This window comes from Notamacropus eugenii, chromosome 2, assembly GCF_028372415.1.
Source record: "Notamacropus eugenii isolate mMacEug1 chromosome 2, mMacEug1.pri_v2, whole genome shotgun sequence".
Lineage (NCBI taxonomy): Eukaryota > Metazoa > Chordata > Mammalia > Diprotodontia > Macropodidae > Notamacropus > Notamacropus eugenii.
The window spans coordinates 339,016,013-339,043,322 of NC_092873.1; the positions used below are offsets into that span (position 1 = coordinate 339,016,013).

General features: G+C 40.0%; 1 long non-coding RNA gene across 1 annotated transcript in view; it reads right to left on the reverse strand.

Annotated features, from left to right (window-relative positions):
• LOC140523987 (uncharacterized) overlaps positions 1-21,754 on the reverse strand; it is a 32,182-nt gene extending 10,428 nt beyond the window's left edge. The window contains exons 1-4 of the long non-coding RNA XR_011973536.1: positions 21,445-21,754; positions 12,508-12,753; positions 9,822-9,872; positions 6,150-6,226 (exon numbers count right to left, since the gene is read on the reverse strand). This is a non-coding gene — a long non-coding RNA (uncharacterized lncRNA). The remainder of the gene's footprint in view (positions 1-6,149; positions 6,227-9,821; positions 9,873-12,507; positions 12,754-21,444) is intronic.
• Positions 21,755-27,310: the final 5,556 nt, after the last annotated feature.

The window sequence follows — 27,310 nt, forward strand, 5'->3', positions numbered from 1 at the left end:
ACTTTCTCTTCTGAAGCCATTTGAGTCTAGTAGTAAGATGTAGATCAGGATGACTGGAAATGGCATAAAATGCAGTGGAAGACTTTGGCCTTTGGCCCAGGTCTCAGTTTGAGGCAACATTCATACCTTAAACTCAAATCACTCTGGCTCTAGTTGATTGACCAAGAATCGGTCCCAGGTCAAGCCCCATTTGGTCATTGTTTGGGCCCCAACTGACCTAAAAATAACAATTGTTTCTAGTTTGGCTAGAAACTCTGAGGGTCTTCCCCTCTAGGATTAAAATTTTTTTTTTCTTGACTAGGTGAAAGAGGCCTGCCTCTTTTTTTTTCTGTCTCATTTCTTACCTAGCCTGAACCACTGAATGGGTGTTGCCTTAGTCAAACTGGGACCTGTTAAAGACCTTTGCTTAAAAAGGCCAAAGTCTTCTACAGCATCTAGGGCCATCTCCAGTTGTCCTGATATATCCTCCCACTGGACCCAGATGTCTCAGGAGGAGAGAGGGAGGCTGATGACTCTGCCCTCCACTAAAATTCAATATAGAAGGTAATTATTGAATGAATGAGTGATTTGGACAAGTAATTTTCCCTTTCCAGGTTTTAGTTTCTGCCTCTGTATAGCTTTCAAGGCCTCTTCTAATACTAATGGCCCATGCCCATTCTTCCACATGTAAGTACACACCATGGTGACATTACAGATGGTATAAAAGTGCTCACACTCTGGGAAACAGCAGCATGAAGTGGACAAGTTAAGAAATTTTTCAATGTTTGGCACCATGGAGAAGGGAAGGAGGCTGGCCTCCACAACAAAATCAACCAGATACAGCTGGCAGGGCATGTGAATTGATCTGGGCCAGAGCAGGATGAGGTCCCAGCCATGGTTAGCTCCCAGCAGACAGAGTCGAGCCTCTTTTACCGAGGTTCCCCACCCTAGAGGGAGAGGGTGGAAGGGAAGCCAATTACATCATCATTTGGGCTGGGGCCAATGACATCACCAGGAGGGCCAGCCGCCAGCCACAGAGAATTATTTATGGAAATGGCTGGGCACCAGGTCTCAGATTCTGAGCTGTTTCAGATGTGAGTGGAGACATAGACTCCAGCTGTCTTAACAAAGCTGCCAGACCTGAGGTTACCAAGAGGAGGAAAAAGGTGGAGATGGTGAATGCAGCCAACTGAAGGGGACAGGCCTCTTCAGAGCCTTTGGGGGACTTGGATTAATGAGTTGCATCAGTTTAATGGTTCCATGCATCCTTTGTGTCAGCACAGTTCAGACTGTAGAGCCAAAAGACTGAGCCTAACTCAATAGAGGTAGGCCTCAGATACTTCCTAGCTGTGTGACCCTGGGCAAGTCACTTAACCCTGTTTGCCTCAATTTCTCCATCTGTAAAATGAACTGGAGAAGAAAATGGCAAACCACTCCAATATCTTTGCTAAGAAAATCCCCAATGGAGTCACAAAGAGTCGGACATGACTGAAACGAATGAAAAACAGCAACGGCTCTGTTGAGTTCTGAACCTAATACATTGTTGGCACTAGCAAAGTCTCTCAAAGCATCAGGCTCCATGAATTTGAACCTTGGCTCTGATTCTTATGCAAATTTGGACAAATCACTTAATCTCTTTTAAGCCTCAATCATGGGATTGAACTACATCAGTGGTTTTCAATGTGTGATCTACAGACCCTGGGAAGATCCCAAAACTTTTTCATGGAGTCCGTGAAATTAAAACTATTTTCATAATAATACATTTGTTATGTTGAGTAGTTTTTCAGTTGTATCTCTCTTGTCATGACTCCATTTGGAGTTTTCTTGGAGAAGATATAGGAGGGGTTTTGCCATTTCTTTCTCAAGCACATTTTACAGATGAGGAAACTGAGGCAAACAGGGTTAAGTGACTTGCCCAGGGTCACACAGCTAGTAAGTATTCGAGGTCAGATTAGATTTGGACTCAGAAAGATGAGTCTTTCTGACTCCAGGCCCCACACTCTATCCACTGTGCCATTTAGCTGTCCCTAAAAAATGTCAAATCTTTTCTTTGCACTAGGTGTCAAAGTAGTAAGAGTTCTGGGCCTGAAGTCAGGAAGACTGATCTTCCTGAGTTCACATCTGACCTCAGACACTTACTAATTATGTGACCTTGGGCAAGATACTTAGTCCTGTTTGCCTCAGTTTCTTCATTTGTAAATGAGCTGCAGAAAGAAATAGTAAACCATTCCAGTATCTCTGTCATGAAAAACCCAAATGGGGTCACAGAGTCAGACGTGATCAAAAAATGACTGAACAACAATGTGCCAGGAACCATGATAAGCCCTGAAGATCCAAAGGAACATAAAAGATGTAAAATCTTGAGAGATCTCAATTAAATGGGAGAGACAACATGCAAATAATTTTGTATAGTCTAGTATATACTATGAATAGTATAGTATGAATTAAAAATAAATAGAGAGAAATCACCAGAATTAAAAGGGACTAGGAAAAGCTTCCTGTAGAAGGTGAGATTTTAATTGGAACTTGAAGCAATCCAGGGAAGCCAGATAAGGAGAGAGAGCCTTCCAGGAATGGGGGACAGCCATTGAAAATACATCTAACTTGGAGATAGAGTGTCTTGTGTAAGCAGTAACAAGGAGGCCAGTGTCACTGGGTGGAAGAGCATATGGGGCAGGGTGGGGAGGGTGTAAGGCAGAGGTTCCCAAACTCATTTTCCCTATCTCCTCCTTTAAAAAAAATTACTCAGTGCCCCCCTAGAAATTTACTTTCTTTAACCCTTTAACATTTTTTTAAAAATTGGTATCATTTCAAAAAATAGAATTAAAAAAAGATGCATCTTAAATTTAATGATTTATTGTAAATTTGTGAGGTGTTTTTCCTGCATTGAAATTTTGATGACATGATATTGCATCATGTAACCATATAGTATCACATTGTAAACAAGTCATTACAAGCACATATTCCTACTGATGCATGCTGGACTTCCAGACAACTTGCCTGCCAACACCTACTTGTTAAGACCTGTTAGCAGACTTGATCACTGATCTGTTATAACTTGCATTTTGTGTGTTTATTTGGAAAATAATGTAATTGCTATGACTTTAACTCTGTTCCATAACAGATGAAACATGAATGGAAGATTTTTCAAAATTTTCTTCTCTTCTTTCCTTATGTTTCCACTGCCCCTTATTTTTATTCAATGCCCCTCAGTTGCACCCAAGACTACTACCCCCCACCCATGCCAGCACTCACAAGGGAGCAGTATCCCTCATTTTGGGAACCTGTGTGTAAGGGGAAAGAAGAGGTATGTGTATATGGGGATGGGGGCAGGGCTTCATGCTTTGAAAGACTTTGAATACCCAGGATTTTTTATTTGATCCTAGGTGTAGTAGAAAGACACTGGAATTTCCTGAATAGGGAAGTGACTTGGTCATACCTGTACTTGAGGAACACCACCTTGACAGCTGATTGGAGGCTGGACTGGGTTAGAAAGAAACCTGTAGGGGCAAACCATCCAGCAAGCTATTGCATTAGTCCAATTATGAGGTGATGAAGGCTTGCACTAGGGTGGTGGTAATATCAAAGGAGAGAAGGGAGCATACGTAAGAGATGTTACAAAGGTAGAATCAACAGGCCTTATTTTAACAGACTGAATACTGGGAGTGGTGGAGCAAAAAGAGTTCCCTATAGTAAACAAGAGAATTTGCGTGTGTAGATAAGTACTTATGTGTGAGTGTGTACAGTTATTCCTACCACATTGTGACTTTTCCCATCACAGTTTTGACACTTCACGGGTTAGCATAAGAAATTAAGTAGGAATTTGGGGGGAATTTTGCAGAAGCCGCAGAAAACATACAAAGATAGCAGATGACAGAAAAATACTTAACCCAAATTTTACAATAAGGTAGTGTAAACACCCCATAAAAGAAAAAGAAAAAATTCACACTTCTTCAGTGGTACAAAGAGAGGGCCAAAAAAATTTCTGGAGATTTTCCAGATTGTGGGGGCACTGGACCTCTAGCCTCTATGACGTGGATAGGATAGCTGTTTTTGAGTCTGACTGTCTATGTGAACTTGTGGGCTCTAAGATATAAAATAATCAAGTGTTTGTATGTGTTACCTCTGTAAATTTATATATCTCCTTGTTGCCTCTCTCATGAAGCATGTAAGCTCCTGTTGAGTAAAGATTGTTTCATTCATTGTATTTGTACCCCCAGGGTCTAGCCTAGTGTCTGGTACACTTAATAAATACTTGTTGATTGATTAAGTATGGTATAGTTGAGAGAGAGAAATGTACAGCCAGCAGAGGACATAAGACTGTCCTATAGCAAAAATGAGGGATGGACTGCCCAGAGGCTCTATCAGTCCCCACATAATGTCAAGACATAGAGACACAAATAATCTGCCAGGATTTGTGGGCTGATAGAAACAAGAATCACAGAACATGAGAAGATATGGACAGTTGATAACCTACGCCATTTCAGGAAGCAGCCAGGTTATAGATTCATTGACATTTTCACTCCTTAGGAGTAGGGATTGTTTCAGGCTTTGTATTTGTGTCATTAATGCCTAGCACCTGGAGGCAGTTAGATGGTATGGTGGATAGAACCTTGATTCCAAACCTCCCTCAGACTCTTACTTGCTGTGTGACTCTGCACAATCACTTAACCTTTCTCAGCCTCAGTTTCCTTATATGTAAAATGGGGATACTAGCAGTACCTATCCTCCTGGATTGATATGAACATCAAATAAGAATATGATAAAGTGTTTTGCTAACCTCCAGGTTCTATATACATAGTTATTATTATTTTTGGCTCTGTACTTGGCACATAGTAGGTGCTTGTTACATTTTTGTTGCTGGATTGATATCCAAGGGAATATATGTTACATATCTGTGCTTACATAGTTGCTTAGTTGTATATCGTTGAGTGTATGTGTATGAGAGAGACAGAGACAGAAAAATACAGAGAGAAAAACAGAGAGAAGGACAGGAGGAGAAAGAGAGAGAGAAAAAAGAGAAAAAGAGAGAGTGAGAAAAAGAGCGAGAGAAAGAGAGAGCGAGAGAGAGAGAGAGAGAGAATATGAGCAATTGGGAACTGAAGAATCAATGGGGAAGAGAAATCACTGTAGGGGCTGGAAAATATGATTTTGGTGAAAGATACAGAAGCACTTATGGAAGCTTCAGCAAAACTAGACAAACCTTTCAATCCATTTATCAAAAGTGCCTGCAGTCCTGTAGCCTGAGCAGGTGCAACAAGAATAAAATATTGAGTGGAGCTGGTGATTATGGAGCTGGAGAAGTTTAGTAAATAAAATATACTGGAAGCATCTCTCCCCCGCCTTCCACCTGAGATGAGTTGGCTCAGGGCAGCTCTCCTCTCTATCAGTGCTGCTGAAAAGAAGAAACTGGATGGAAGGGAGGTGGTGGTGGTAGAGGTTATAAGGGTCCTATGACGTTTTCTCTTTAGATGTTGTTCAGTCATTCCTGACTCTTCATGATCCCATTTGGGTTGCTTTCTTTTTTTGGCAGAGATACTGGAGTGGTTTGCCATTTCTTTCTCCAGTTCATTTTATAGATGAGGAAATTGAGGTAAAAAGGATTAAATGACTTGCCCAGGGTCACACAGCTAGTAAGTATGTGAGGCCACATTTGAACTTAGGAAGATGAGTCTTCCTGACTCCAGGTCCAGGACTCTGTGCACCATGGCTAGCTTCCCCTTCCTTTAGATGAGGGTTCCTCAAGTTAAGGAAAGTTGTGGGAAAGATCCCTGGACATCATTAAGATCAGAACTATAATGTTAACAGCCTAACATGCCCCTTCTCTGGGTAGAAGGAAGTAGGAGTAAATTCAGTTGGTATAATTCTTTGTACCAGGCTTGTTCTGGGACCCATTTATGTCATCATTCACTCCTCCATTTCTCATGCATGTAATGCGGGGGCTCTAGAGATTAGGAACCTTGAACCTAGATTTTATAGGTGTAGGGAACCTGTAGTCTTGAGGCCACATGTAGCCTTCCAGGTCCTCAAGTGCAGCCCTTTGAATCCAAATCTGGACTCAGTCAAAGGGTCACACTTGAGGACCTAGAGGGCCACATGTGGCCTTGAGGTCACAGGTTCCCCACTTCTGACCTAGAACAACACTGGTACCCCTGAAGATCATCTCTTACCAAAATGAAGATCAAGTTCTTAGCATTGTCAGCATAAAGCAGCTCTGCCTCTTCATCTACTCTCCCATCATTCACTCCTACCAAATGAGATTAATAATAAATAATAATAATAGCTAACATAATCATAATAGCTTAGCACCTACTAAGCACCCAGGTGCTGTGCTCAGTGTTAAAAAATATTTTATTTGATCTTCACAACAACCCTAGGAGGTAGGTGCGTACTTGTAAAATGTTGAATCCAATGTCCTATAGTAGGGGCTTAATAATTGCTTATTTCCTCCTGCTCCCTGCTACCACATTGCTTGCCACCATCCATAGTCCTCTCTAGCCAAGGAAATGCTAGCCTATCACCACATTCAGATATGCCTTAATACCCTGGAAATGCTAGGGCAACCAGGCTCCATTCTGTTTGACTCTTTCCAGAGAGTGCTCTAAAGAAACTAGTGTTTTATGAGATGCCATCAGCTGCTTCAACTTCCTCTTCATCGGGTGAACCACAGTGTCCCACTATCTCTATGATACTGACACAGATATCCAAATAGTTACTTACAGGTAGCAGCAGAAAACCGGGGTCCTGTGCCCCATTCTTTTGTCTCCTGAACTTTTCTCCCTAGAACAATGGAACTTCCAAAGGAGAAGTCACCTTAGTTAACTAAAGTGACAGTAATATAATAATAGTAACAACAGTAGCATTTACATGGTGTTTGTAAGGTTTGAAAGGTTGCCTTATATTTTAAAATTTGTGTTTATTATATATAATTGTATATAATTATTTATTGTACATTTATTTACATTGCTTCATTGGATCTTCCCAACATCCCCGTAAGGTAGGTGCTATTATTGTCCACAGTTTACTATTAAGGAAACTGAGCTAGATAAAGGTTAAGGGACTTGCTCAGGGTCATGTAGCTGGTAAGTATCTGAGGCTGGATTTGAATTTGGATCTTCCTGACTCCAGACCCATTGCTCTAACTACTGTGAACCCTATGGTATGGATTTGATCACTGTAGTCCAACATTCATCTGAACAGAATCCCATCTATGGCATCCTGAACGAGTAGCAATCCACTCTTTGTTAGATAAGGGTTGGAAATTGACTGCTGCCTGGTGCCCTCCAATCCGCTTTGGGTCAGCTCTAGTTGTTAGGAAGTTTTGCCTTTCATTGAACTGAAAACCACTTCCCTGTAAATTCTACCCATTTATCTTACTTTTCCCCTCCAGAGCCAAATTAAACATGTGTAATCTTTAATGTGATAGTTTTTCAAATACTTGAGCACTTCAGTCATTGCCCTCCAGACTAAACACCTCTATTCCTCTGACCAATAATTATATGGCATGGCTTTTCTTCTAACTACCTTGGTCAATCTCCTCTGGGCTCCAACTTGTCAATCTCCTTGGTAAGGGGTGTTACCCAGAATTAAGCATCATTTTCCATATGGGATTAGGTCAGGGTGGAGAATTATAAAACTATAATTTCCCTCATTTTAGATATCAAGTTTCTATTAATGCAATTAATGTTTATATTAGGCAGCTAGATGACACAGAGGACAGAGAGCTAGGTCTGAAGTAAGGAGGGTCCTAGTTCAAATCAGTCCCCAGACCCTGGGCAAATCACTTTGTCTTTGTCTCCCTCAATTTCCTCATCTGTAAAATGGGATAACACCTTCCAGGTTTTTTGTGAAGATCAAATGAGATGGTATTTGTAAAAAAGTACTTAGCACAGTACCTGGCACATGGTAGATGCTTAATAAATGCATATTTTCTTCCTTCCTATTAATTCATTATTAATATTATGAATATAATAACATTGGCCCAAATTGACCTTCTGGTCTACCAAGACCTCTAGGCTGCTTTCACAGGAGCTATTGTCTAACTACACCTCTCCCATCCTGTACTTATGCAGCTAATTTTTTTTAACTTAAGTGCAAGACTTTACATTTAACCCTGTTAAATACCATATTATTAGATTTGAGCCATTAGCCTAATCTGTTTATATCTTTTGGCATCCTGATTCTGCTATTTCAACACATTAACTATGAATTCCAGCTTCATATCATCTGCAAACATGATAAACACTCCATCTTTGCTTTCATCCACATCACTGATAAAAATGTGACTGCAGCGCCAATGACAGGGTTTGGCAGCATTTCATTAGAAGTCACTCTTTGATTGGAGACCATACTGTATTCAGTTATTCAACCAATTTTGGTACCTCCATCCATTCCACATTTTTCCATCTTGCCCACATTGATGTAGGAATGGACATTTAGGCTGGAAGAGAGCTTATGGGTCATCAAGTCCAACCCCTGCATGTATATTACGTATTAATTTAAAATTACTTCATAATCATTTTTTTCACTTCCTAATAGGTGAAGAAATTGAGGCACAGAGAAGTTTAATGACTTTCTCAAGGTCACACAGTAAGTATCCAGGGCAGATTTTGAACTCAGATCTCCCTAAGGCTAAGCCTACTGTCACCTAACTGCCTCATGAAGCACATTCTCAACAATATATTAAAACCAAGGCAAAAATTATTTATAGTTCTCTCTATTCCTTTAAAATCTTCTATGGAATGAAACTACAGTCAAGGGGATCCCAAATAAGTAGTTCAGTGGTAATGGTGTCGTTATATTAAAAAACAAAACTATAGATTTTCTTCTTCTTCTTTTTGCTCCAAGGGATAAGAACTTGCTTGAGAACTGCTCTTTTCTCATTTGCCTGTCTCTAAAGTGGATAAGATGACAACTTGAAGGAATGTGTGGGAGAAAATGACCCACAGCTAAGAGGGATTTTAAGAGAGCTGGATCCAGGCTATATAACAGGAACTATTTCATCTCTCATTCTAAAATCCAAAAGGGAAGGATACAGCTCTAAGCTTAGGACCTAAATGAAAGCTACAGGATTCACCAATCATCAAGCATTTATTAAACACCTACTATGTGCCAGGCACTATGTACAAAATACTATTCTCTGAGCCATACATTGCTGGGATGAGGGGGAGTAGGTAAAGGACAAGTAGGTATAAGACCACTCTCTAGGTTGCTGAGATAAATATCTAAAGTGCTGGAAACAGAAGTAAAAGGCTAATGGTGGATCCATAAAGCAGCTAGTGAGTATTCAGTATTAGAAAGGAATGGAATCACAGCTTATATGGGACTTCCTGGTCAAATGAGTCTCTTCTATTCCTAAAGGTTCCCAGGCAATTGCTTCTCATACTAATAGACCTCAATATCAAAATGGCTCCTCACTGTCTGTGGTTATGCTTCAGCTGTGGTTATAGTGTCTGTCCTCATGTACTGTCTTCCTTGGGGCCTGGTTTGCCTCAGGAGTCTAGGAAGGGCTGAGGGTCATCTCCACTGTGCCTGTGCCCATCTATAAGGTAGTGTCATGGAAAGAGCTCTGGTCTTTGAGTCATAAGACATGGGTTCCACTTGTGACCGGGATTCTTTTGAGCTATGTGACTTTGAACAATTTGATAAATCTCTTAGTCTCAGTTTCCTTTCCTATTAATTGGGAGCAATAAGGAGAAGTATTCCTTTAGGATAATCTCTCTCCCATTAAAACTTTCAGGTTGGGTCCCCTTGGGGGATGGCTACATCAGTAGTCCATCCAAAGTACTCTGTGGATCCATACTCCTGAAACTATAACTCAAGAGCCCCAACCATGTGCTTACCTGGTTTTTAGTCAGCCAGAGGACACAATTAGTTCAAAAGAGAGACATTTCCTGGAATGGAAGAATAAAAACAATATTAATAAAAGCTTTCTCCCATAAATCTGGGGTTCATTCTCCCACAAATACACACAGCCTCAGTGGAAAGAGTGGATATATGCATAGCGTTTAGGAGAGAGGCACATAAATAAGAAACATTTGAGACCCAGGTGCCTAACACCTCTGGTGCTGTGATCTCCTACCCCTCTCCCCAACCCCATTCCAGTTCATTTAGTGATGTACTCTGAAAAGGACTAGTATCTGTTGGGCAAGTTATTCAAATGGACCTCACATGACATCTGAGGTCCTGCTCCCAGATTGCATATGTGACTGCAATGCTTGACCACAGTGTCTCTGCCTACAGCTTTGGAACTAGGTGAAATCTTGACTTAGGGAATCTCTATGGTCTCTCAGAGAGAATCAGGATGTATATGTTAGGACCAGAAAGAGCCTTTGCTCTGGGGTCTTCTCTGGGCTCCCTCCCCATGGTATATTACCTTGTGATTTTGCTACAAGACAAATTAGGGGAGCAGGAAAGAGAAATCTTGCTCATCCTTTATAGTTTTATTTCCAACTGTACTCTCTGGAAGTGTGCTCAAGAGTTTTCTTCTATAACTGGCTGTGTAATTCCATAGCTCTATTTCCTTACCTTTAAATCTTCATTGAGATTATCCCTGCTCAGAAGGTAAGTCAATTGCTACTGGCCATCCACAATGAAGTTTCCTAACTTTCATATTCAAATAGATCAGTCACAATCTAAAGGAGGTTGTATCTGCACCCTTGTTGATGGGCCACTCAAGGTCTTTAATGGGATGCAACCCAATATCTCATATTCTCTATTACCTGTCCCTTACTTATTGCAAATTCATCAAATGGATTTGGAAAGGGATCACTTGATCAGCTCCTAGTTTCAAATATAATAGAGGCAGCTGAAGGAGGGAAAGAACTGCATTTCTTTTTGGACCTCAAGGACTAAGTAGAGCTGAGAGTAAAGATTTTTTTTTGTAAGTCATTTGACAAAGTCTTTCATAAGCTTTTGGGGGCAAGATGGAAAGATGTAGCAGAGGCACTTGCAAAGGGAAAGGACTGCATTTCCCCTGAGGCTCTTGGCTTCAAGGACAAGTCTGATTAATGTTCTCAGGGTTTAAATTACTGTGCAACTATGTGTCTGCAGTGCGGGGTGATTACATCAGGAGGGCGATAAATTCCAAGGAGAAGTGAGCTACGTGGAGAAGAAAGAGAAGGCCATCACTGTACTATCTGGTGCAGTATGCAGACTTTAGGCAGCTTCCAGGAGCAATCCGGGGAGATCTAAGCCAATGCTGCAACTGACATGGCGGAAAGTGGTGGCTTTTCCAATGCAGATCCCCATGCAATATGAATGTAGCTTCCCCATCTTCATCTGCGTCATGGCCGAGACTTGACTGTGGTCTTCTGACACCAGAATGTGAATGTCAGAGGAAGTTATAGCCCCACTATTTGTTTAGGAATGGAGACCTAATCTCCAGAATGTGTATGCTGAGAATATTTTCCTATTTCTTTACCAACAGTTTTATTCCCAACTGGATGTTTTGCTTGTATGATACATGCTAGCATGGTACAGATTGAGTTTAGATGCCCTTAGAAATTCCCATCTGAGCTAGGATGGGGGCTCAAGCCAAATGAGGTACATTTATCATCTAAATTATCCCTTATTGAACTTAGTAATAGGATCATAGATCATAGGATCATAGATGTAAAGCTAGAAGCGAAGCTTAGAGGCTTTTTAGTTTACTCCCTTTTTTTTTTTTTTTTTTTTTTTTTAGAGATTAAGAAATCTAAAAAGAGGCTAAATGGCCTGCAGGTAATAAGTGGCAGAGTTGAGATTTATACTTGGATACTTTGACTCCAAATCCAGGCCTCTTTTCCACTAATCCATATGAATTCAGAGTTATGTAGCATTCACATTACAATAATACTCCTACTACCAATCTCATCAGTTTTTGTGAAGAAAGTTCTTTGTAAACTGAAAAGTGCTATCGAATTGGGTATAGTTATTATTGTTATATTATTGAGGCAGGGAGTCGGCTGAGGGTGACTGCAGGATTTTATAATAAACTAGTCTTAGGGCAAAAAAAAAAAACAACTGATGGGAAGATGTTCATTGTAAAGATCAACAACCATGAAACATGCTTCTCATACTTATCTGGTCTAGAAGTTGAGCAGACTTCTCCTCTACCACATCTTTGACTTTGTCCAAGCCATCCTCTACTCTTTGGGGAAGGCAGGTTAGGTGGTGCAGTGGATAGAGTGCCAGGTCTGAAGTCAAGAACACCTGAATTCAAATCCAGTTTCAGACACTTACTAGCTGTGTGACCCTGGGCAAGTCACTTAACCCTGTTTGCCTCTGCTTCTTTATTTGTAAAATGAGCTGAAAAAGGAAATGGCAAGCCACTCTAGTATCTCTGCCAAGAAAAGCCCCAAGTGGCCTCACAAAGAGTCAGACACACTAAAACAAGTGAACAATAACAACCTTAGAGAGTCATGATTATTGGAATTATGGTATGCGATGACAAGTATCTCAGGGATAAGACTCAAAGCAAAGTGAGAAGAGGAAATAGCATTCCAGTCCTTTGTTATCTTCCAATCTATCCCGTGATATAATACTCACCTGTATTTGGGAGGAAGGAAGGAAGAAGGTGATAATTCCAGTTTCTTCCATTCATAAGATCATAGATTTAGAGCTGTATGGGACCTAAGAGGCAAATCTCCTCATTTTATTGATGACACTGAGACTGAGAGAGTTTGAGCCCAAGGTCACATGACTAGGAGAGAGAATTTGAACTCAGGTCTTTCTTTGTCTGACATTCTCCTCCCTTTAGCCCCAGTGGGGTGGTCAGTCTCCATCTTTGAGCATCTGAAGAAAGAAGACAGTGAATTTCCTCAATTAGAGCTGCAGAGAGCTAGAAATCTCTAGTTTATATTAACTCATAATATCTTAGGCACATGCTAAACTGAAAAGAGACATGCTCCTAGACCATCTGCATTGCAGCTGTTTTCTTTCTTTTTTTCTTTCTTTCTTTCTTTCTTTCTTTCTTTCTTTCTTTCTTTCTTTCTTTCTTTCTTTCTTTCTTCCTTCCTTCCTTCCTTCCTTCCTTCCTTCCTTCCTTCCTTCCTTCCTTCCTTCCTTTCTTTCTTTCTTTCTTTCTTTCTTTCTTTCTTTCTTTCTTTCTTTCTTTCTTTTTCTTTCTTACCACTGACTCCCTTTGGGGTCCTTTGGGGGCCTGCCTTTGGTCTGTACCCAAGACTCAGATAAGGGAAGGAGAGGAAATGAAACAGTGACATTTTACTTCCTTTTATCAAAGCATTTACCATCCCACTCCCTTTTATCAATTATATCTCAAAAGACTTGGGTAAGGGAATGAGCTGGTTCAGCCTGAAGAATTCTCAGGAGTAAAATCAAATGACTGCTTTTTAAAGTATAGACTGGATAGGATTTTGAGAAGAGTGCCCCTCCGCTGTTCTCTCTGTCCATGGTAGGCAAGGTGAAGTATGGGGTTAAATTATAGGAACAGAGAGTTGTGGTTGGTAAGCATAAAGGAAAACTTTTCGACAACACATTGGAATGGGGCCACACGGGAGATCTTTAGGCAGACAGCAGACAAAGACTGGCATCTTTTAGAAGATTAAAGCTTCCAGTTGCCTTAAGGCCAAGGTCTAGATAAGATGCCATCCACAGGCCCTTTCCCTCTCTCTGGTTCTGTGATTATTTGTGAGTGAGCCGTTCTGATTTCCTCCTCATTTCAGCAATTGAAAGAGTATACAGTCTACCCCAGTTTCCATCTTGGCCCCCTGGACTTTTTACTGTTAGGGGTAGCTCGGTATAATTCTAACAATGAAGCCTGTAAAGTATGAGAATTTCTGGATATTCTTGATATCTTTATTTAACGTTTGCAGAGCATTAAGCCTCCCCAAGCACGCATGAAAGGTGACAGAGCTCTGAGCCTGAGTACACCAGCAAGAATTCCTGCCATCAACAGCCCAAGTCAGAACAGGGCCAGGGAATGAACCAGATAGGAATAGAATTGAGGCTAGGGCTCCATATAAGCCCCCAGAAGGACCTATATTGGGGGGAAACTTGTGAGAGAGTTAGGAAGGAAATAAGAAAACTAACAAGGAAAAAAGTTCAATCAGATTTGTAAAGAGCACAATTTACAAATCCGTCACATATTTTACTAGGCTGGGATTTACGGATTAGCTTGTAATACTTAGGAGGCTTTTGGTAATAAAACCCTGAGCTGAGGCAGTCTTGGGAAAGTGAGGCGGCAGAAAGGAACCTTTTCTCTCTATCTGGCTTTCATTTTCCCAGCATTTTTTTTATCTAGGCAGCCCCATTAATCTGCTCTTTATCTGCCTATAGAGAAGGATTGAGCTCTTTATTGGATTTTTGTCAAGAATAAATGATTTAGTTTGGGATATTGTGGAAACGATTTTTGTGGTATTACACCATCTAATAAATGAAACAGCGGGGATCAATTCCTTTCTTGCAATGTGTTCAACAGGCAGGGTGAAATATGCCCCACAATTATTTGGTATTGCACTATATAGATATTTATAACCAAGTATGACTGCATGTATATGGGGGCGGCATAGGCATGGGCTCCCGGACAGAGACATGATCTATCTATCAGCGGAGCCTCAGGCCTTGTGGAATATGCGGCTGCAGATGCAGTTAACATTCTCTTTGTCAGGCAGGGCAGAAGTCCTACTGGAGAGGCATTCACAGAAAAACTCTTCTTCCAGTCTGAACATCATATAGTGAGTACAATGCTAGACTTAGAGGCATGAAGGCCTGGGTTAAAATCCTGCCTCAGACCCCTACTTAGCAAGTCATTTCATTTGTAGGAGTTTGTTTCTGCTTCTATGAAAAAGGAATGATAACATTAGGAGGTCAGCTCCTTGAGGGTTTTTCTTGTGTTTGTATCTTCATTGCTTAGCTTAGTGCCTGGCACATAGTGAGTACTTAATAAAGGCTATCTATCTGTCTGTCTGTCTATCTATCTATGTATCTCTCTATCTCTCTATCTGTCTGTCTGTCTGTCTATCTATCTATCTATGTATCTATCTCTCTATCTGTCTGTCTATCTGTCTGTCTATCTATCTATCTGTCTGTCTGTCTGTCTGTCTATCTATCTGTCTGTCTGTCTGTCTATCTGTCTATCTGTCTGTCTGTCTGTCTATCTATCTATCTATCTATCTATCTATCTATCTATCTATCTATCTATCTATCTATCTATCATCTATCTATCCAGAGAATCTATCTGTCTATCTATGTGTCTATGTCTCTCTCTCTCTTTCTCTCTCTCTCTCTCTAACTATTGTCTGTCTGTCTATTTATCATCTCTATTTTTTTTTTTTTGTTTAGGGGTCAGGGTGGGGGAGTTTTCCTTTTTTTTCTTTTTTTGTGTACCCAGCACTTAGCATAGTGCTTGGCACATAGTAAGTACTTAATGAAGACTATCTATCTGTTTATCTATCTATCTATCTATCTATCTATCTATCTATCTATCTGTCTGTCTGTCTGTCTGTCTGTCTGTCTGTCTGTCTGTCTGTCTCTAGCTATCTGTCTGTCTATTTATCATCTCTATTTTTTTTTTTTGTTTAGGGGTCAGGGTGGGGGAGTTTTCCTTTTTTTTTTTTCTTGCATACCCAGCACTTAGCATAGTGCTTGGCACATAGTAAGTACTTAATAAAGGCTATCTATCTGTCTGTCTGTCTATCTAGCCATCTATCTATCATCTCTACTGTTTTATTTATTTATTTTTGCCTTTCTTTGTATCCCCAGCACTTAGTATATTCTTGGCACATAAAAATAACAACTGACATTTATATAGCACTTAAAGATTCATAAAATGTTTTGAGGACATAATCTCATTTTTATCTTCACAGCAGTTCTGGGAGATAGGTGCTATTATTATTGCCACTTTATAGATGAGGAAACTGAGGTAGACAGAGCTTAAGTGACATACTCAAAGCTATAAAGTTAGGAACTGAGGAAGAGATTTGAACTCATGTCTTCCTGACTGTGGGTCCAATACTTTACCCACTGTACCACCTAGCTGCCTAGGATTATACGTTGCTCTTTCTGTTGAGATGTTTCAGTTGTATCTGACTCCTTACCACCCCATTTCTTTGGAGGTTTTTTTTTTGGCAAAGGTACTAGAGTGGTTTGTTATTTCTCTCTCCAGTTCATTTTACAGATGAGGAAACTGAGTCAAATAGGGTTAAATTACCTGCCCAGGACTGCACAGCTAATAAGTGTCTGAAGTTAGATTTGAACTCAGGCCTTCCTGACTCTATCCACCGTGCTACCTAGCTGCCCCATAGGCTTACATAGTAACCAGTTAAATACTTGTTGACTATCTATCTCACTGTACTGTAAAAATGAGTAAAGGAGAAAAGTGAGATCCCTCCTAGAGGCCCCAGTGTTGTAGGTAACAAGCCAGGTGGAACATTTTCTCCCTACCCTCCTATCCACAATAAGCCAGGTACATTCTTATAATGACAAGGCTGGTAGGGAGTATGCCTAAGGACTAAACTACTGTGGCTCTGCTTCTCCACTCATTAAAAAAAAAAGTATAGGTCTCCTCGCTGCAATCCCCCACATGCCTCAAGGTTCCCAGGCATGAAACTCATTGCTCTAGTGTCAAATTCCAGATTGGACACTTTAGGGGATGGTGGAGTTTATGAATTCTTGGGGATGGAAACTGGATTTCTTCCTGTTTTGGATTATAGCCCTCACAATCCTGAAGGTCGAATGCGAAATGCAGGATTTCCCTCTCTCCATAATATAGACTTCCATATAGACAACAGAACTGGCATTGGATTGAAATCTCTATTCTCCTCTCCACTAATTATGTGATGTTGGGCAAGTCCCTTAACCTGTCCCAGTTCCAGTATCCTCACCTGTAAGATGAGAGAATTAGACTAGATTATTTCTAACATCTAAGTTCCAATTCTTGTGATGTTATAAAATGACTAAAATGGGAGATCCATAATTAAAGTGGCTATACCTCCTTTCTTCCTTCTCAGAAGCACTCTGGATCCTCAAAATGATGATAGGACAGAGTCCTTGACTCTGAGACGTTTAGATGTCAGTCCTTTCTCTAGTTTAAAATAGAATGTGACCTGATCTAGGCAGGTGAGGGGAAATGGGAAAGGTACCAACAGGGTGCAGAAACACTGAGGCAGCAGAATTCAGCAGTCCTCACTTTAGAACAAAAGTATAAGAAGTTCTGGATTGCCTCAGCATCTAATGGTACAATAGAGTTTTTTGACCCTGAGAACCCATAGGTCTTTTATTAATTTTATTTTCAAAATAATATTTTATTTTTTCCCCGTTACATATAAAAACTTTTTAAAATGTAATTAAAACATTGTTTTTGACGTCCAATTTCTCTCCCTTTCTCCTTCCCCTCCTTCCTTCCTGAGAAGGTAAGCAATTTGATGTAGGTTATACATGTACAAGTATATAAAACATATTTCCAAATTATTAATTTTGTAAAAGAAAACTCAAATCAAAAATAAAAAAGAAAGAGAAGGAAGGAAGGAAGGAAGGAAGGAAGGAAGGAAGGAAGGAAGGAAGGAAGGAAGGAAGGAGTATACTTTGATCCTCATTCAGCTTCCATCAGTTCTTTCTCTGAAGGCAGATGACATTTTTCCATCATAATTCCTTTGGGATTGTCTTGTGTCATTGTATTGCTGAGAAGAACTAAGTCATTCAGAGTTAATCATTACACAATGTTGCTGTTATTGAATTACAATGTTCTCCTGGTTTGGCTCACTTTACTCTGCATCAGTTCATGTAAGTCTTTCCAGGTTTTTCTGAAACTATTCTTTTTTGCATTTCTTACAGTACAATAGATTATTCCATCACAATCATGTACCACAACTTGTTCAGCCATTCCCCAGGTGATGGACATCTCCTCAATTTCTAATTCTTTGCCACCACAAAAAACTGCTGAAAATACCTTCGTAAAAATAGGTCCTTTTCCCTGTGGGTCTTTTAGCGATTATGTCATTCGTTGTGCTAGCTTTAAACAGTTTATCACCTGCCCCAGAATCAGATTTAAAAAATAAGGTTGAACATCCCAACCATTATAAGAAGAGGGAAAATTGTGAAGAAATCTACATTAGGTATAAGATTGTATTTCTGCCACAGTCCAGTTAGTATTAGCTTTTCTCCAAATGCAGTTTGGCCACTTTCTAGGAGGTGAAGGGGAAGGAATTTGAGAAACACCTCTCCATACCCCAGTTTGCTAGGGACAATGCTCTTAAAGGACTTTAACAAAGGGGAAAACTAATCTGAGACGGAAGAAGGGAGACATCCCTTGTTGGGAGGTTGGACTGGATTAGAATGTTACAAGACAAGGAAAAAGGACAGGTGCACCCTTAGAGCTCTAAAAATAAACAATCAAACTAACAGATTTGAGGGTCTTTCCGAAAATAAGGAACTGGATATTCTGACTTGTCTTTGAAGGAATGACATAGTATCTGAGGTGGCAGCACATTCCTGTAGTGGTTGCTGTTTGAGTTTAAGTAGGGCTAAGATTGATCAGGTGTCTCCATTAAATTTGGCACCAATATGGTGAACTCCTGGGAATGAAGGGTCACCAGGCTGCCTAGGGAGAAGAGAATCTAAAAAATAAAGTAGCTTGAAGCTTTTATGCCAATCAGGATTGAGATTAACCCAGAGAGGTATTTAAAATAAGTCTTGAAAGGACGAAAGCAAGGAAGCAAGGAAGGAAGGAAGGAAGGAAGGAAGGAAGGAAGGAAGGAAGGAAGGAAGGAAGAAAGGAAGGAAGGAAGGAAAGGAGAGATATAGTAGAGTCATTGGCAGCTAGGTGGTTCAGTAACTATGCATCAGGCCTAGAGTGAGGAAGACACGAGTTCAAATCCAGCCTCAGACAATAACCAGCTGAGTGACCCTGGGCAAGTCACAACTTTTGTTTGCCTTAATCCATTGGAGAAGGAAATGGAAAACCACTCTAGCATCTTTGCTAAGAAAACCTCCTGGACAGGATGGTCCATGGGGTGATGAGTAGTCAGGCACAACTGAACAACAACAACAGTAGTCACTGAAACAATCAGGCAAGATATCCAGAGGTCAGATGAAGAGTAGTTATATAGGTGTAGCTGGTGACTCCCTGATCAGGGATAATGACAAGTTGTCTTGATAACAACAAAAGGGAAGTCTGTTTTTTCTAGGGCACGTATCCAAGACATAACAGAAACTCTCAAGACTTATCAAAGTGGATGACAACTCTCCACTTTTGATGATTCATGTGAGATCAAATGATACTACTAAAGGAACATTTTAAAATCTTGCCAAAGACTACAATGAAACTTGAGACCCGGTTGTGCTTTCCTCATTGTTGCCCCTTGATGGCAAGGGATGCAGATGAGAAAATTTGATTTGAGAAATGAATAGCTAAGTAAGATGATGCTTGAGAACTGAATTTGGACTTTCAGGCCATGGCTTAAAATAGAGGGACAACAGACTTTTGGCAAAGATGGAGCCTACCTAACAAAAACTGGTATGAATGTATTTCACAGTCATTTGTGCCAAAACTGTATTTGTAAGTCTAATGAAGAAAGCTTTGGACTAAAAAGGATAGGAGGAGAAGATTGTCTATGTATATCCTCAAAGCTGGATACACTAGATCAATAATTCTCAAATCTTTTGGTCTCCACACCACTTTACATTCTAAAAAATTATCCTGCACCCCTCCCAAAGGGCTTTTGTTTATGTGGATTATTTCTATTAATATTTGCCATGCTATGATATTGTAATTACCTCATTATATCTTAGTATTACTGTGAAAATAATTTTGACCTCATTGTCCCCCTGAAAGGGTCTTGGAAACCACTTCCCTCTTCCCCAGGCATTCCTGAACTTTGTACATATTTATTTGTTTGCTCTTTCCCCTGGTGGATTATGAGTTCCTTGGGGGAAGGAAAATGACTTTTGCCTTTTGTTTTGTATGCCCAACACTTGGCACAGGGCCTGGCACATAGTAGGCACCTAACATGTTTATTGATTGACTGTACTACTATGTGAGAACTACTGCCATAGAGAGTAGCTACAATGAAGAATGGTCATTGAGACATACAGAACTTCAAAAGAGGCAAAAGTCAAGAAAGGAGCTAGTAAGAAAACCCCTGGCCTCAAAAATCTACATACAAATACCCAACAATAAGGGGGTATTAATACAAGGTTTAAGACAAGAGGCAATTGGGCTTCAAAAGCATCATGGAACTTGGTGTGATGGAACTCTAATGGTATCTGGCACTGAGTGGCTGTAGTTTATTTAAAAGAAAACGATAGGAAAACAAGAATGAGGGAAAGGAAGGGAATATTAAGAAGGCACATTCTTGTGAGGAAACCAGGGGACCAGAGGAAGGAAGTATGGGAGAGATTATTTGGATAAAGCTCAATGGAGTGAGAAATGTTCGTGATTTTGTCATTATCACATTCTATGGATCACCTACACAGAATTAGGAAATAAATGAAAAGTCTTTGATAGAGTAGTGATGGGAGACCTCAATAATCCGGATATCTAATGGAGCTTTCTCTTTGGCAGAATGAGTTGTCACTGGGCAGAACGTTTTGGCTTGCTTTAGAGATAATCTCATCCTCTAAAAAGTGGAGAAACAAACAAGAGAGATTTAATTATGGAACTTGTTCTCACTAACAAGGAAGATTTGTCTGCTGGGGAAGAAATGAGAGGTATCCAGGGGAGAAGTGATCACTCCCTCCCAGATTCAGTGGTAGAGAAAAGGAAATCCAGGGATAGTCTGGCATTCACACCAGATTTTGGCAAGTATATTTAAAACATTTCAGAGGAAGGATAGAATGCATCCCTTATACTAAAATTCTACAAGGGACTTTGGTCCAGGAGAGATGGGAGATGCTCCAGAATGAAATTTCAAAGATACAAGAGAAAGATTTTCAATAAAGAATAAAAATGAAATTTATCTGAAGAGACCCATGAAGATGCACTGAAAGTTCACCAACCAACTTATATTTTTAAAAGAAATGTACAGAAGGTGGAAATGAAGTCAGGTAAGAGAAAATGAAAATAATAGTGTGTCCTGGTTACAAAAATATTGCCAGGAATGCGATTGTTAAGGGAAGCTAAGGACAATAGAATGGGGTTTCAATCTTTATTGTGAGAAAAAGGAGGATTGAATAAGAGGTAGGACCTTTGCTTGGGGTGGATATGATGATGATAACTGATAATATAAAGAAGGCAGGGATGCCCAGTTCTATATTTTGCTTCTGTTTTCTCCACTAAGGAGAATGGCCATTGCACTGGAAATAATACGACAACAAGAGTAATGGCCAATGAAGAACTGATACCCATAGAAGGAAATAGTAAGAAAGAGCCTAGTTGCCTTCCATGCATCTAAGTTACCTGACCCGGATGACCTCTGCCCTTGGATCCTGAAAGAAGAGCAGGTATTATTCTGGCCACTGTAAATAATATTTGAAAGAGCATAGAAAATAAGAGAAATGCTCCATGATGGAAGAAAGGAAAATACTTACATTTTCCATAAAAGAAAAGAGAACAGTGTCTGACAACTGGAGGTCAGCAAGCTTGACTTTGGATATCAGGAACATTGGTTCAAAGGTGACTGGTGAAAATTCAGGAAGGAAAACAGAAGTAGCACGACTTCATTAAGGATAGGGCAAATTCTGTTCTTTTCTTTTGTTGATTCTTCTTATGGTGTCTAGTAAGAGGCCATGTTCACAAAGGAGGGCCTTAGGGTCTTCTTCATTTTGAGACCATGTGACCCCAAGAAGTGGACCTTGGTCCTTGGCCTCTGCTTTTGTCCTTTCCCCTTTTAGGTGAAGGTGATTGGAATCCCTGACCTTGGGAGTTCAAAAGAATGCCTAGCATTCTAGAGTCTAAATTCCAGAGCCAGTGCAACATCATTGTCCCAAGGAATAAAAGGTAATCTTCAGGAGTGACCTTCAGGACCCATGCCAGTATCAACTGAGACAAGGACATGACTGGCCATGATGCCACTTTGGACATGAATTTGATGGGACTAATGATAAGTAGGAACTGAACTAAATTAACCTTGCTCCTCCACAGACCAAGGTAATATTGGGGAGAGTATACTTCCAAAGTATTGGGTGGGGATGTTTATACACTTATTCTTGCTCTGTTGATATGCTTTTGTAGGGTGAAAAAAAAGAGGAGACATGACAGACTAACCTCATTTTCTTTTTTAACCAAGTTTACTGAAAAAGTAGATGAGGGGATTGGTGTAGATCAGAGGAAGCAAACACTCTATCCACAACACTCCCAGGTATGGCTTGTACCAGATGAAAATATGATTGGGAAATATTTAACAAAATCAATAAAAATGCAATAGAACAAATAATGTTAATATACCTTTTTAAGTCAATTTCTATTTCAGTTTGACACACTAGTGTAGATAGAGTCTTTCTAGGTTTTCACAAAACTTTTCTTAAATAAGCTCATACTGTTTTTGTAGAGAATACGGGGCAGTGTGAACTAGATAATAATATAATAAATAGATTCAGAAGACTTGGATGACCAGACTTAAAGAGCAGTAATTTTCAATGGTTTGATTTCATCATGAAAAGAAATTTCTAGTGAAATACACCAAAGATCGGTACTTGGCCCTGTCCTCTTTCACTTTTTTTTTTAACTCAATGACTTGGAAAAAAAGCATTGGAATATTTATCAAATTTGCAGAAATAGTGTAGGCTGGACAGTTGGGACTCCTTGGTCTCCATCCTGAGGTTGTCTCTGACTTAATGTCAGAATTTGGAGCAAATTCAGTAGGGGTTGGGTGGCTAGTAAACTGTGGGTCTATTAATACAGGAAAAAAAGAGGTGCTAAATCCAGGGGACCCTGGAGGTATGACCTGAATGGGGTAACCCAATGCTCACCAGAAAATCTCATGATGAGAATATCTGGAAAAGGACTATAGGCCATCCTTCCCTGCCCTCCCCACACCCGCAGAGCAAAAGGGTATTTCTCCATGATGGTATCAGGGGCAAATCGCAGTTTGCTCTGTGTGTGTGACAGCTCTCTTTGCTATAAGGTCTTATCATTGATTTGTATAACTAAGCATTTTCATTATTTTCCTGTTTCCTTATAAGTTGTGTCTCCTACCTGTAACACCTCCATGGAATGATAGTTGACATTATACTAAAGTACTATATTGAGATCGCATATTGCAAGAAAGCCTTGTCACCAAACTTGTCAGGAAACAAGCCATATCTTCTCTTATTCACTTTTACCACTTAACCACCTAGATGAGGAATCACTGTCCTCAAAGTCTACCGTTAATGGAAGTTTCATCTGATACATTTCAGAGAATATTAAAGTAGTTATTACATTAATAATTAATAGGGTACGTGAAGGGCACATCAAAATTTAAGTAATGTCCCTGCTGTTAACAGGGCATGTGCTTGTAGCTTGTTTTAGGAGTAGGGATGTGCTATTTTGAATCTTTCAGGTTCTTTCCCTCAAATCTGTCTGTGGTGAGGGGTGCACGTCTCCCAGAAGGCTCTCCAAGGTCTTGTTGTGACAGAAGAATATTTTTATTTCATGTAAAAGGAACTAGTACATTATCTAGAAAACAATGGACTCAGGGTCAAATGAAAACAGTCAGATTCTCAAGATCATCAGACCCAGGCAGTTAGATGACACAGTGGCTGGAGGGCTGACCTTGGAGTCAGGAAGATCTGAGTGTGAATCCAGGCTCAGACATCTGCTACATGTGTAACCCTGGACAAGTCACTTAACTCTCTCAGCCTCAGTTTTCTCACAAAACAAGAATAAAAATACAAAATAAATATTACTAATAATAATAATACTCTGCAGAGTTGTTTTAAGAATCAGATTATATATGTAAATCATTTTGCAAAACTTTAGTGCTATATATATGGGCAGATATAGATATAGATATGCCAGTAATTATTATTCTAGTCTGGAAGGGTCTTTGGAGATAATATCACCAATTCCTCTCATTTTGCAGATGACAGAGAAAGGATATTAAGTGATTTGTCCAAAGTTACACATTTTGCAGATGAGAGAGAAGAGATATTAAGTGATTTGTCCAAAGTATTGGCTAACAGGAAAAAGGGGATCTGTGGGTTTGCATAGGATTGAAACAGGGCAAAATGGAAAAAGCATTGTATTGCAAGTTAGGAAATCTAGCTTCTACTACTTATTATGTGACCTTGGACAAGTCAACTAACTTCCTTGAGGCTGGTCATTCTCCCCTACAGAATAAGTAGGTTGAACTATGGACTATGAAAGTGATAATCTACACTCTCCCATAGTCAATCAATATCTGAAATATCGCATCCAGTTTTGGGTATCAAATTTTAGAAAGGACAAGCTAAAATACTCCAATACAAGGATGGCCAGGATGGAAAGAAAACTAAAGACCATGACATATGAATATTAATTGAAATAACTGGGGATGTTTAATCTGGATAGGAGAAATTAAATTAAGCTGTCCAAAAATGGAATGGGTTGCCTTGGGAAATAGATCAATTACTATTGCCACCATCAACACCAACTGCTGAGCAGTGAGCAGAAAGGAGCTCTGGGAGTAGGAGCACTACCCCCTCTTCCCATAACGTACCCACCCCTTCAGATCAGTGGTCCTGCTTGAGCTCAGTCCCTGTAGCCATCATCCCAGGAAGCAATCCCCATAGAGATGTGACCTGGCAACTGCTTCTTTGGGTGCTGTAACCACAGCTATTGAGGACCCAGAAATGAACTTCTCACAACCAAAATCCTGGGCACTGGGAAATGGTTCAACATCAAAAACTGATATGATTTTATCAGTGAAAATGACATTAAGGAAGATGCATTACCCTCTATTTTGTCACTAAGGACCATGGAACTTTTCCTTCTGACTTGCTGAAATCTTCTTTAAGCATTACCTATCCCCATTGGAATACTATTAGTCTCCTATGTGATGTGCACATGGTAAGTACTTAATAAATGCTTTTTCATCCATCTGTTCATTGTTCATCCATCCATCCATCCATCCATTCAAGCATCTATTTATCCATCCATATATCCATTCATCCATTTATCCCTTCATTTTGGTTTTCTCTTCACCAAGTATCTTTAAACAAAAGTTGGATAGCCACTTGCTACTTGTATTGCAGAGATGACTCTTGACTACTTGTTTGACATGTTGTGGGAGGGATTATTTTTTTGAGCATGGATTGGACTAGACCTCTGAGGTCTCTTTTAACTGAGATTATCTAGCCTCAGAGCAAGTCTAGACTAAATGATCTAGATGTTCCCTGCAATGCGAATATTCTAGGACTCTATGGGAGAGAGAATTTCTCTTCTTCCCCTGCAAGTCATAGCAGATAGTAGGTGTTTTCCTTTCAGCTGCCCCAGATCCTAGGACTATTCAAACAGAAAAACAAAAACAAAAAACAAACTAAAACTATAGATCTGACCTATAGGTCAGAAGAGCAATGGACAGCTTCTCCCCACCTCCCATCCACTTTCTATCTCTCTCTAGTTTTGCATCTACTTGGAGTATCACATTTCTAACTGCACGGGAGCTCATCTATTTGGGGATTTTGGTATTAAATATGAGTCCCCCTCCACCCAGAGACATAGGAAGACCAAAAGCTAGAAGCACATGGGTCATCACTAGAATGCTGCAAGTCTTTTGTTTTCAGAGGAATTGAAAGAGATATTTGGGGAGAAGGCAGACAGCCACATGGACAGATGGAGGAGGATCCTTAGATCATAGAATCATAGATTTAAAGTGAAAGTCCAACCCCCTTTCACAGATGAGGAAACTGAGGTCTAGAGAGTTGGAAAGAACACTGTTCTTGAAGTTCATGGTTATCAGCATCCATGCTGGCTATATCATTGCCACCCTCTATTCCATACCTTATTCCAAAACACACACACACACACACACACAAACACACAAACCCTTGATGTGAACAGAGTAAGGGCCAGTAACTATTGCTTGCCTGAAAGCATTCAGCAGTGGAGTACAGCTGAGACAAAGAGATCAGGTGCAGAGACAAGGGGCTGACCAGATTCAAAAGAGACACAGGTGGACAGGGAATGGCCAGGGAATTGAGAGCAGATGGGGCCAAAACAACAGATGTGTGGTTGATGAGACAAAGGACGTGAACTGGAATCCACTCCATAGCCCCTTTGATGTCCTCCCTTTTCCGTGGAACATTGCCCCAGAGGAATTCTAATTTCTCTTTATCTATCCAATCATTTCATTTTCCATTCTGCCTCCGATTTATGGGAGGAGAGACTTGAAAGGGGAAGCTAATCTTTGCTCACCCTACCTACTGTAGCCATTGCAATGTTCATTTAGAAAACATTCCTTTCAATGCTTATTTGCATTTCTAATACTATTGAAGGATGCTGTTAAACTACATGGCCATTTAGCAAGTTTCTGAGTATACAGTTTGAGATTGAACAAGACTGCAATTAACCCGAAAAGGAAAATAGATTTTCTCTAGGAGGACCATGGTGGGTTATAATGAGCTGATGAAATATTTGAAATTTTAGCAATACCTTGTGAACTTTCCCTTAGGGCTTGTTAATTCACTTTGTCAACAAGTGTGTATGTACATGCCTACTGTGTGCCAGACATTGAGGATACAATGGAAAAAATGAAAAACTCTGCTTCAAGGAGTTTATATTCTCTTAAGGAAGAAAACATATACATTTATAATTATATACAGAATAAATCTATAGAGAATACTCTTTTTTTTTTCTCACAGATTGGCCAGTAATAAGTCCCAGCCCAAGCCTCAGTTGGTCATTGTTTGGGTTTTGTTGACTCAGAGTGAGTGTAAACAGCAATTGTTTCTGTTCTGGCCAGAAACCCAGAGAGTTTTACCCTCTTGGACTAATTTTTTTTTGAGTAGGTAAAAGAGACCATCTTTTGCGTTATTTCTTACCTAGCCTTAATCACTAAATGGGTGTTGACTTAGACAAACTGAGACCTGGGAAAGACCTTAGCTTAAAAAGACCAAGATCTCCCACTGTATCTGGGGCCATGTCCAGTTGTCCTGACCTATATCTTGCCACTGGAACCAGATGGCTTCAGAAGAGAGAGTGAGGCTGATGACTCTGCACAGTCCTGCCTCACTTAAATCCAATTCACTTACAGGTCAAGACATAGCCTAGCTGATGGTCCTCTCTGAGAAGGAAGAAAAATCAACAACAATAATAAAGAATAAACATAAAATAAATACAGTAAAGGAGGAAGGGCACTAGCAGTTGGAGGAGATCAGAAAAGGCTTACTAAATCTTGAAGTGAGGGATTCCTAAATGGAGGAATTTGAGAGCTGTGAAGGATGTCAGCAGTCCAACCTATACATGAAAGGAATTGTTGAGGTTTAGGAGTGTGGG